Below are 13,095 nucleotides of genomic sequence, written 5' to 3' on the forward strand. Positions count from 1 at the left end.
TGGCAGCATCACACTTATTTGACATGTCTGTAGAGAACAAGGGAAACAGAAGATGAGGCTTATTGCTTTCTAAGAATCCCTCTAAGAAACTGGAAATGAGAGACACGGGCAGTTTGAGACCATGCACAAAAGTTACCATTACTACAGGACTGTATTACATGAAAAATACAAATATAGACAACATGTTAGTCAGGTAAGGTTATTACATTTTTTCCCTTTTTTTTTATTTTAAAGTACATGATGGATGTGACTGTGTGCTGCAGTTTTGCATATGGGTGCTTTTTACATTAGCAAATAACATGACGGCACTCTTGATAGTGATACTGAGGTTGCTGCATCATTTATGTGGATGTATGTTTGTGTGAAACAAGTGAAATATATCACTATTTTGCCAAACCTCGTATTAATGAAGTTATTTCCATACCACTGATGCAGAAAATGGGCGGACTATCTCAAAGGTTCACACTCCTCCCACGGTCAGCTGATGGCTCTGACCCTGGCCCCTTCTCCCATAAGCACTCTCTTTATAGATCTGCCACTGAAACCCAGAGAGAAACCCAATATATTCCCCCTCTCATATCTATCCACTACAATCACTACCGATCTCCCCCTGGGCTGCAAATTATCGAGAGAAACGCCAACGACTAGCTGAGCGGTAATTTGTGGAGCAGTGGACCCTCATCCCTTTGACCTTCTCTCCCTCTCTCCTTCTGAAACAGCCAGCCTCTCTCCCATCAATTCTTCTATTTAATTTTTTTCTCCCCCACCTGAATGTCAGCCCCTTTTCTTTATTTTTTCTCTCACTTTTCCCTCAACCTTTCCTTTCTCTCTCTCTCTCCATCCTCACTCTCCTGTAATGATTTACACACTGCCTCCACAATAAGGAGGAGGGAAAAAAAAGCTGCTTAAATAACGAAATAAATTTTTTATCAGCAGTGAATTGATTGATAATTCATGCGGGAGGCTGACAGCTGTAGTGCTGCAGGAAAAAAAAATATATATACAATATATATATACACGTATGTGTGTATCAAGTCTCTGTCTGGCCACACGGCTGTCAAACTCATGCTAAATTATCAATCTGCAGGCCAGCCTCTCTTGCAAAATCAATTTGAAAGAATGTGCTGCAGAACAAAAACTGGCAGCACAGGTTGCTGTCACATGACTCAGGAGAGACTATTCCTGAGAGAGCGGTGGTAAATGTGATCATTGATATGCTGAACACACATGCACATACAGCTTTGTAAGAACAGAGAAGCAGCATGGGAATGTGTGCAGGTTCTCATGATTATATTTGAGCTGAAAAGAAAAGCTCATCTTTTGAGTCAGTTGCAGTGCAGAGAGCTTTTCTTAGAAATTTGGCTCCAATACAGATAGAAGGAGGAGAGATGTGTTATAAGAATGAGTCAAGTTGATGCACGCATTAGTGGGTGAGAGCGAGCATTTCACTGTGACACCCACAACATGAAGACGTGCTATGGGCTCGCTGTGGCAGACAGCATTGATTGATCCCTCTCTTTAGAAACTCAGAATAGGCAACAGAATGAGAATAGCTTATATACCAACATAGGAACACAGACAAACACACACACACACACACACACAAACACATCATAACTAAACTACAGACCTGCCACACTACACCATGACAGCTTTTGTTGCCCCCAGTTTGAGTCTTATAAAAAATTGTGCCATACTGGTGTAAACAGATGAGATCAAATTTACCTCAATGTCACTTTTTGACCATTTACACACACACACACACACACACACACACAAATGACACAGCTGGTTAAAGGCTGGCTTGCTGTTGATTTGTTGATTTTTCAGGATTAGCACCCACTCACCCCAGCAATAAATCACAAGAAATACTGTCATACGCCCAAATTGTTAACATTCGCTATATAGCTACAAGGACGTCTTTCATGGGCCCGTCTGAAGTCAGACGAGAGCTCATTATCTAGAACCAATGTAGTCCTACATTAAACACACAACGTCAATCATGTATAAGAGTTTTGTTCCCAAGAGACATTGCTCCCAAGAAAAAAAGTCTCGGCAGATAAAAACATACAGATTCCTATATTTAGGTGATTATACACAAATGAAAACATATACTTATATATATATATATGTATATATATATAGTATCAAATACACCTAAAATATTCAATTTCTGCCAATAGATCCTCCAAAACCTTAACCATAGATCAGAAGATCAGAAAGCACTTGGACAAACAACTTATTTTGCTGTATAATTTTGGAGGGCTTGTTAGTCGCCAACACCCACAAGAGATGAATCAAACATTCCCCTGCTAGATGAGCCATCTCTGACTTGTGCAACAATTGCAGGTTAATTGCTAGACCGTGTTTAGCCTCCCCATATGACCGGCTGCTATGTAGGCCATTGATCCCTCCAGCTGGCTGCTGCCACGTGACACCAGCATCTGGTATCTGGGCTGTGGCAAAGGTCACAGGCCTCCTGTCCTCTACCTCTCTTCTGTATCACACCATGTATAAAACAGACACACACACACACACACACACACACCTGGTGCTGCACAAGACCAAAGACTGAAAGCAGGGTTTCAATTTAGCTTTTTTAAGTTACTGAAGTTAATATCTATAATATAACAATCAAACAAAGTTTGGTGAAGTTGAAAGATATGAATGAATGAACACCTGTGAGGATGAGACTTATTAACTAAGCACATTAATTTATTTGTATCACATTTTTGTCAGCACTTCCCATTGGTATATAACAATAATTTCCAATAACATAAATTAATCATTAAACATGACCTGGACTTGGGTAAGTAGCTGGAAATGGGTGGGTGAATAAATGGATGGATTTAGGTCCATATATGGATTTTTCATAATGTCAGAGGTCTGGAGATTTTTCAGGCAGTCACTGCAAAAAATCCACATACAAATATAACCCTTTTTCATATCTCCTAAGAACTTTTTTATGAGAAGATGCAGAGTTAGACAAAGGAGCAACCACAGAGGGAGACTAAAAGTATACAGAAATACATAGAAGACCAATCCTAAGTGTTAAATGTTTCTTGTCATAGGAAAATGTGTAAATAAACCTGGCTGGATTTGTTTTTTATGGTACATAAGGTCTCAAGATGGAAGAAAAAGTGGCAAGGCAAGAAAATGTAGTCACATAATGAAAGAAACTTCAGGCTTCCTGTGAAAGCACCGGTAAATAATTATGTGCACAGTATGTGCAACGTCCAGCATTTTTTGTTGTTGCCATTGTTACCCATGTGAAGGTTTGATTTTCAGAATAAGACCATGGCTACAGAGAACAAATGCTTGTTTTTTCCTTCCACCACTGCAATGCAGGACCAGCAGAGACATTTTAATAAGACTGGAAAAACAAACTAACAGTGGTGCTTAAATAAAAAAATAAAAATATTCACAAGTTTTCACACTGCTTCAAAATAAGTTTTAATTAAGACGGGAAGAGAATAAGATCTGATAATACCGGTATACAAATAAAAGAAAACTTCTTGTCAAAAATGACTGGTTGCTAAATAAAAAAAGATCAAACATAAGGCAACTGGAGGGGGATTTCTCAAGAAGTGGTTTGCTAGCGTAGGCAATTAAAAAAAGAAACACTCACAAAACATAAACAAAACATGACCTGTACATCAGTGTATCAGTTTTGCATCGTGACTGTGGGTAAACACCATCACACTGTGAATGCTGTATGGATGACTTGAGCCGTGGGTGGATTAGATCGTGATGCAGAATTTGTCATCTGATGTGCAAACAAAAACCGCGCTACCAATATATGTCGAGTCAAATGCCACACTGATTCACTGGCGCTTTTCCTGAAGTTTTTAAATAATAATATCACTGGCTACAAGTTTTGCGCCTGTTTGTTCTGCCTCCAGCTGTATGTGGAGCGCAGATAAAAGGTGATGGAGAGGCGTTTGCTCGACTGCGTCTCAGAGCATCAACAGTGCACAACCCACACACAGCTGTGCTGATGAGGAGAACCCTTTACTAATAATACAGCACTGTCCTCCAAATTTGGATGGACCCAGCCTGGAGGTGATGGAGAGAAGAGAGAGAGAGAGAGTGGGAATCTGTCAGTATGCTGTAAACTTGCTTTAGATTTCCCCTCTCTTGGTGCATCTCTTCCTACCTCTTCAGGGAAAACTGTTTTTTTTTTCTTCCCTTCTCTGGATGGAAACAAACTCATGAATAAACAAAAGATGGTGCATGTGACTGTGAAAACACATGGCTCGAGCTGGTATAAATGTAGATGACTCTACCACAGAATGTTTTCACTTGATGTAGAAGATGCTCTGAACAGTACGCCCTAAAGTCAGAGCACAAACTGCTGAAAACGTCAGCAGTGGTGTCCCTCTTGTCCATGGTAGAGGTTGGCAGAGAGAGATTCTGGTTCTGTTCTTGTTGCAAGGACTGCAGCGGGGCTCTACAGGTTTATCGATGACACTTAGTCAATGTATAATGGATTCACTTGTATCAAATTTTGCTCACCGTGCACATGGCATCATGTTGGATAAGCTCTCTGTGGTTTGTATCGATGTGGTCTGCCTACAAGGCCATTCTTTCATACCTCTGCGTGGTAAGACAAGCGGATTCTTGGAAGCAGCTTTGTTACATTATAACAATATGAATATAAACACTGTTGGGATAGTGTGCCGAAGCTGATAGGAACTGCTGGACAAACTGTAACTGTGGGGTGCCAGGATAAATTAGAGGTTTTAGTAATATGTAGGATGAAATCCCACCCAACGTAACTCTCCAACTGCACATCTCTGCTTTCTAGCTAAATGGGCTCCCCAGTAACAGAAAGGCTGTTCAGTGTCAGTGCCATTGTGCTATCAGGTGCAGGCAAAGTATTAGATTCCTGCATGGAGAAAAACAACTGTGTCAAGCCTAGGTAGCCTGTCACTATGGAAGAGGAGACGCATAGCTCTGTGAAGTCCAAGCCCCAGTATTGATTTAGTGAAGATCTGGGTTAACAACATGTATCTAGGGTGCCTCGTTTTGTGCCAAAGTTCCTTGCTGTTCCAATCAGAGACTGAGACTCTGAGTACAATTCCAAGAAAACTTCCTGCTGATGCTCCCAAAAACAATAAACACTGGGCTGCAGTAAAAATCATCACACTGGACGGCTCAAAAACCTGTTTCATTACTGACTGAGCTCTAGCTCAATGGTTTACAACCTGGCCCCCCCAAAGAGTTCACAAGATATGGGAACGGGAATGTAGGAAAGCATTTTTTCACAAAATTGTGTTTTTATTCAGACACTAAACATATTCAAATAAAACTAAGAAAAAGTTACGTGTTAAGACCGTCAGTTAAAGTTTCAAAGATTTTAAAGCGATCTGCATCTGATTGTGGTTCTGGCTCCCCCCATCTGTATAGAATAATATACTCCAAACAACTTGTGACTGTTTTTGTACTCCTGGGTCACTGATGGGTGTAACCAAGGAAGACGGTGAAGATTGAGTTTATCCTCCGTACAGAGTTAGCTGATAATTCAATGTTGTTGAGTCAAGGATGACAAATCTAAAAGGTGCATTCAGACAGAAAGCAAAGTGAATTTTCACCTCATGTTATTTACACAAATTTTACAGCTGAACTGTTTCATCAGTTTGTGTTTTTTCTACAGCCTCTAGAAATTATAGCTGTGAGCTTGTCTCTCTACTTGTCTGCAAGTAGATCCAGGCCAGGTCTTGGCCCCAGTTTGCAACGCCCTGGGAGAGGTTGAGTTCATTTGTGCCTTTCCATTGTCTTTACATGGAATTGCACTGCTTCTAAAATTCACCTCACGTTCATCTCAGATGGTTTTATCACATCATCATCTTTTATTGGGATGCATCTCCCTCAATTATTATGTCATGGCTCAGTTTCATTGTCATCTTTCATTAGACAGAAGGCAACCAGTCCCAATATTAACTTTCTTCTACAATATTTAATCCTGAATTTCATAACAGAGTGTATGGATGACACAGTAGAGGAGGCTATCACACTGTATGATTGATATGTCTTGACCTGGGTAATAAGTGCAGCATTGACAGCCACTTCCATGAACATGAGCACTGTTCTTGTTAATTAAGGGTATATGCTTTGGGCTTCTTTGGGCCTTTCTTGAGCTCCCCTTTAATTAGAGGTAGAGCATATGTTTCAAGGACACTTTGCTCTGTACTGCCATGATATGAGGTGCATAGGAACATGCTGGACTTGACAGTCTCAAATCCACTCCAGAAAGAACATGTTCTGTCCAATAAGAGACTGACCTTTGCAGACAGAGGAAAGATAAAGGTCACAATTAAAAATCTAATACCCTCCATTATCCTAGCTTAGCTTCTCTCAGTAGCTCCATCATTCCAGGCGAGACCTAAGCTGTAAACATGCCAAATCTGTGAGCAATCACTGGCAATAATCACTGCTGATGATAAAATACTGACAGCAACTTGTTTGCTGTGATTTGAGGAACTGCAGCATTGCAGACTGAAATCACGATAATGAAAAAGGCAAAGCACACATCCTTTTCACTGTGCAATGGATTACTGAAGTCCAGGTGTCTTTTACGTGGCAAATTGGAAATTTTCGGTCTTCCTGATAGATTTGAGCTCAGCCGTGGGTCAGATAAACAAAGCAGCAGGAACAGAACACAAATCGATAGGTTGAGACCGGTCAGGAGTTAGTGGGGACAGAGAAAGTCAGGTTAGGTCAGAGCTTCAGAGCTGAGAGCAGTTTGTCTAACAGTGCACACAAGGTGTCTCTACGGCTTTCCATTTACTTTTTGCAGCTGTTAAAACTGTCTCTAAGATTCACTCTGCAGTTGAAAACTAAAATATGCCGCTTTCGCCTCTTAAACTTTCGGGAAAATAAAAACGAAAATGTCTGAGGCCATTGTGAAAAGATTTTGATGCTTTACAATTGTCCTACTTTTCAAAAGACACTCGCTTTTTTTTTTTTTTAATAGTAACGAACAAGAGAAAAAAAAATGAACAGACATGACACCGGCTCATTTTTCAGGATGCGAGATGAAAGCGATCACCAGCAGGTGTTTCAATCACAGACGCATTAGCTGCTGATATAAAAGAGTGGGCATTGTGCTCAGTGCCATTCAGTCTGCATTTCCTTCCTCTGCATCCCCCAGTACTATGTGGGAGGGTCATGACCACTCAGCCAGAACTACCTCTCCCACCAGAGATCAGACAGACACAGCAGGCCACGCACTGTGACCATACCCCCTTAAATAGCACACACAGATGCCTGCTCACACAGACACACAGTGAGTCACGATAGCACAGAGCTGAAATGTTGCTCAGGGTAGTGGCGAGAAAAATGACTGCGTTGATGATACTTTTTCTAAGTTAAACTTTTCTGGACCTCTGGAATATTTGTCTTATTCCTGTCATTTGTTTGTTTTTTCCCCAATAGTATTTGCAGCAAACATGATTCATCAAAAACAAAATTCTTATGGGTGGACAAACAACAACAGGCACTGCAGATACATGCTAATACTGTTCATCCATATTGCTCATCCTTATTCTTGGGAGTAAAGTAGTTAAGAGCTGTGCTCAAATATCAATCATTTAAAAAAAGTGACCCTACTCTCTGTAAATCAATGTTTATATGACTTTATATGAAACGTATTCGTTTGTGACAGTTTATTAACTTATTGTAGAAAAGCACTACAATTGCAACTTACTAACTTCTTAGCCCTGATGGAAACCTAGTCCACCACAAATAGGTCTGGACCAATAAAAAATCAATTGTTGCATAGTTTTATTTCTGATACAAACAGGGTTGCTATGTTGCTTGGCACAGCAGTGCTCAATGCTGTTTCAGTCTAGACCAAAGTGGTGGACCGACTGATTGACTAACAGACCAACATTTCCAGCTGCTAGAATGGCCAAAAGTGGGTACTTTGGAGACATTCTCAACCCAAGAAGAACAATAGCATCAGTTGTTTCCACAAGTTCGCCCAAAAACAACATAAGTCTTCTAATGGCCGTAGTAATTATGACAGCGGCAAATGAGGAAGTCAGGTGATTAGAGCGATACAGTCCACTTAGGGTGGTGGTCAGTGAGGATGGATGGGCCAACAAAACATTGGACATCAACACCAGAGACTGCTGTTTGTTTCCCAATTCCAACTTTTCAGTCATCATTTCTATTTTAAATTAAAATTAAAATTATAACGGGTCATTTCCTCCCCGAGCTCTAAAGAAGTCCTTATTTTAACCCAAACCATAAACCTAACCAAGCTGTTTGTGTGCCTAAAACTGACCAAACCTTAACCATCACCCTGTCACATCATAAAACAAATGACAGCCCTGTCAGATCAGAAGAGGCTTCTGTGTGTCATTCTAGAGGGCAAACAATGTATTTTGTGTTCAAATGAATACTGAAAATGAACACGACATACATAAATACACATCCAAGATAAAGTGAGGTAAGATTTGAATCGCTTGCTGTACACTAAGTCAATGAAAGTAATCAGTGGCAAACTCAATTCCATCACTTAAAACAGGCAGATGGCAGAGGTGACTAGCTGCTACACATGGATCCACTGATCTATGACTAAACACAGAGACAAACACTGTACATGCTACTGATGGTACACTGAGTGGTGTGGTGTTCACTTCGCTGCAACACATTTCCTTAATCTTCACACACCAGCGATGGCATGCTTCAGTCACTTACAGATACTGTAAACCCTTACATTCAGTGACACTGCTGGTTTTTTTGTGTCAGCTCAGCCCTCTGACAATATTGAACCTTCAGTGAGTTGAGAGACTGGTCAGTTTGACTTTGCAGAAATGTGCAGTACTGCATTTTGAATCCCAGGCAGGCGGTTTGCTTTGATCGATGCACAAAGGCTTATAAGAGGCAGGGTGGAGCTGGCACCTGTGAGGCACATTGAGTTTAAATTGACAGCTGCTGAGCTCTGAGGTGTGTCTCCAGTGTGGGCAGGCGGGTGAGCCCCAGAGGCCTTCTATATTCCTGCACAATGTTGAAATACTCAAGTTCAATAGATGACCTGTCTTAATCAAAGCCAGTGTGACATCAATAGACTAAAGCAGTGTAAAATAAAGTATTTGGCGCAGAGAGCTATATCAAATTAGCCCTGCTGAAGCTAATACTATAAACCCATTGAGTTTTTACAAGAGCTAGCATATGGGGTAAGTTAAAAAGAAGCATATTCTCCCATTTCATGCTTACTACAGATGAGTTTACATAATTCAGGCTCAGAGTGCCGGAGTATGTCAGTAATCATTACTGTCCTAGTTAACATGCCGTGTAATAGGAAAGCCTTTGACAACAAGATCCTTTGGGTATGCTGATACTGCAAAATGACAAAATGCACTTCTAAAAAATGTTAAGTAGTATTCACTTTAAAGATGTTGTGTTGCCTGGTCTTCAGCTATTCCAATCCTGAATGCAGAAGGAACAGGGCTTTTAAAGAGTAAATATAGATGCACTGTTTTATGTACATGTAGAGTACCCGCAGGCCGTTTGAGAAGACTACTGGAGAATATGGCGATGCCCTGTAAAAATCTTCTGGGAGAGTACAGGCTTTTAGCATTCGCCAAAGCATAAACATCCAAGAACTTTCAGGGAAGAAATTCCACTCGTGTAGCTACAAACAGTCATCCAGCGTCTCTCTGAACCCCTGATGTAGTTGAAGTTCTTGTTGAGAAAATGTACAAAACAAGCTCAAAATAACATGTACTAAGTATGCAGCATACTAATGGAATATACGTAGCTCCTGTGTTCACCTGGTTTCACTGCTGCAGCAAATAATGCCAGCAGTGGAAAATCGAATAGCGGAAAAATCAAACCCTTAAACAATGCTTAACCAAAGTTGATTGAACATGGAGTCAAAAAGAGAAAATGAGAGAGGGGGAAGCTGACAGAGGTAAGCAGACATACATTAACTAAGTTAAGAAGGGAGGGAAGGGAGGACTAGTAAATAATTGAGGGCGCCCAGCAATGAGAGAGCTCTGATTGACCCACTGTGACTCTTTGCTCACTTTCTACTGACTGCACGGGTTCCAGAAATCATTGGAACATTACCTTTAACTCGGACATACACCGGTTCCCCGGCGGCTCGGATCGATGGCCACTGATCTCCCTTCTCACTTGGTTGTTAAGGCCATTACCACTGTTGTCTCCATCGATCACTGGAGAAATGTGTGTGTCCTGGTCCCAGCTGACGATAGCTGTGTTAAAGGTCTGCTGTCCCTCACCTTCATTGTATTCACCATCCATCTCTGGAGAAAACTAGGACACAGAGCATACAGCAGTGTTCAATAATAATTAGAAGAAGAAGGATTCATTAAGAAACTGAGCCAAACCAACCGTGTCTCATAACAATTTCATTTATAAACCACTATATTGTTTTTGCCACATTTTCCATCCAGAGTAAATGTAGGCAGATGGTTGTAGTACAGGGCTTAGACACTGGAGACTGATGTTTAAGTATTGGTTTAAACTTCATGATGATGAACCTGGAGGAAATGTTAAGGGATCACCTTAATGATTACAATGATGTACATTATATACAATATGTACATTATATACAATAGCCTATGTATGTTGAGTGACTGGCCACAACAGAGTGACTGAAATATTTTCATATTGTGTTGACATATAAAAAGGAAATAAAATAATTTTATATTATTCCATTTGTTTTAAGTCCTTCTCTACTTTCCCGCACACAAAGAGTTAATGAAATGTAACAATGTGGCAATTCACTTGATGAGCAATGAATTCAAGTTGTTCTACTTGGATGTTTTTGCTCTGGAGCTCGGAGACATCGACTAGAATTCACTGTACATGAATCAGTTATTTACAACTGACAGCTGGAACAAAGACGTTGCTGATGTGATATGATAAGAAGATTGAAGGAAAAGCTCGCCTTCGCCCCCTCCTCTCTTGTGACACGACACAGTACACAGCAGAGCGTGGAATCATAGTAAATTTGTAAGTGAGTCTACATTTTCATCAGTTCCGTTACTGTACGAACTGTTAGAAAGTTAGAGTACTTGAAAAGACAATATATAATTCTCCACTAGATTTAGATTTTAAAACTATGTTCAAGCTTTGCACTTGGTAACAGACATATCTCACTGAGGTTAGTGGAAAGCTTGTGTGAGAAGTTCAGCCTTCTGAGAACAGAGAGCTTTAAACTGTGATTGATTTTAAAGTAGGTAGCCGGTTACTGGATCCAGCATCACGAATCTGTAGTTGCGTCAGAAGTGAATATTTTCCTAAGCTTGGTTAGAAAATCTCAAAATATTACTTATCAAAGACCATTTTATAGCACAAACAAACTTTGATATTTCTCATAAAAGGATGCAGTGCTTGAATTCAAGTAGAAATAAAGAATTGCGCTGCAATGTTTGTGCATTTTTGTTTACCCTGATGGAATTACATAACTATGAATTTCACTATGTACTTTCTGTCACAGCTTCATTTAGGATTCAGTAAAGCATTTCATTGTAAACATGATCCTAACAATAGCTGATAATAAAACAAACTCCATCATCATCATATTAGGATGGTGTGCAGGTAAACCCTGTGCCGATACAGTGGCCTTGTACAAATACAACCGTAATCCTGCCTGCCAAAACCAATTTGCACACCTCATTACGCTGTGCCTGTGAAAATATGTTTGCAAACATCTTAAGACAATAACCTGGAATGATTTATGAGGCTAAAACAATGAGAATGAATCCATTGTTTACTATAGTTTGAAGTTAATGTATTCGAGCAAAGAGCTAAGAAGACATGAATAATGAGCAAAGAGAGAGCTAAACTGTAATGTTACGGAAATGGTCAACATGCAGAGGGTGATTCTTCACTCCGTGGGAAAAATTTGAATTGATTGATTGAACTGATTTGAATGTGTCACTTAAATGTTATTATCTGTCCTGAAAAAGTTTTGTTTCCAGCTGTTTTAATTACTTTACTAAAGAAATGTATTACTTATTAGTGTAAAAGCTGTTTATTAAATAGGAACTTGCAGAGATGAAGAGAGATAAATTACAAACGAAGGCAGAGCTGGATAAGAAGGGCCGAATCCAGCATCAGCACTATCTTCCCATCTGGAGGTACTTATGTGCCCCATTAGGACGCATTATATTACAAACACTAAGTCAACTCTCAGCGTTCCTCTCCTGCTTCCTTATAAGTTTGTCTGAGGCAGCCTCGAACCACAACAATCAGCAACAGACTGATGACCAAAAACGCTCACAGCAGTGGTTTAGGCGCACTCAATCACCTCTGAAATCACTTCCCACGTGTGAGGTAGCTTATATTTGCTCAGTAGGAAGATAATTGTTTATGAGAAATGTTGAGCTTGTTTTTGATGCGGGATTGACATTGAACAGATACACTCGTCTCAGTGAGCGTTTCCCTTCTGCTTGAATCTGCCTCGCTGATGACGTATTAAAACTCAAACACACTGATTATGGTAAAGGCTGACATCTTTTTTTTTTTTTTTTTTAAAGTAGTGTTATTGTAGAGAATGTAAAAGTAGAGAAAGTAGAGACAACCAGAGTGCTATATTTATAAGGCAACTATATTGCATGGAACAGGCCTGAGGGAAAGACAACAACAGTGATTTTTCTGATGGGACTTTGGTATCGTACAAAGAAATTTAAATCCAGCAGCAGATCAAACAAAACATCATGTAAAGCACAAATTCAATTTAAGCAACTTCATTTCCCTGTTGTTATTCTTTTCTACTCTGATTTATTTATAATCCCGAAAAGATTTTAATGATTCATCAGTAGCAAAATGCACTTTTCTAGTTTTCGATCTCATTTGGAAGACTAAAAGTCTAGAGTCATGTTAGCAGCTTGGTGAGACTGTCGGTAGCTAAATGCCAATGCCAGCATGCTAACATGCTCACAATGACAATACTAACATGCTGATGCTTAGCAGGTGTACTGTTCACTGTCGTCACAATCTTAGTTTAGTGTATTAGCATGCTAACATTTGCTTATTAGCACTAAACACAAAGTACAGCTGAGGCTGATGGGAATGTCATTAGTTTTGCAGGTATTTGGTCATAGTTCAAAGTAT

This window comes from Morone saxatilis, unplaced genomic scaffold (assembly GCF_004916995.1).
Source record: "Morone saxatilis isolate NCDOM2014 unplaced genomic scaffold, NCSU_SB_2.0 Contig14, whole genome shotgun sequence".
NCBI classification, from domain to species: Eukaryota; Metazoa; Chordata; class Actinopteri; family Moronidae; genus Morone; species Morone saxatilis.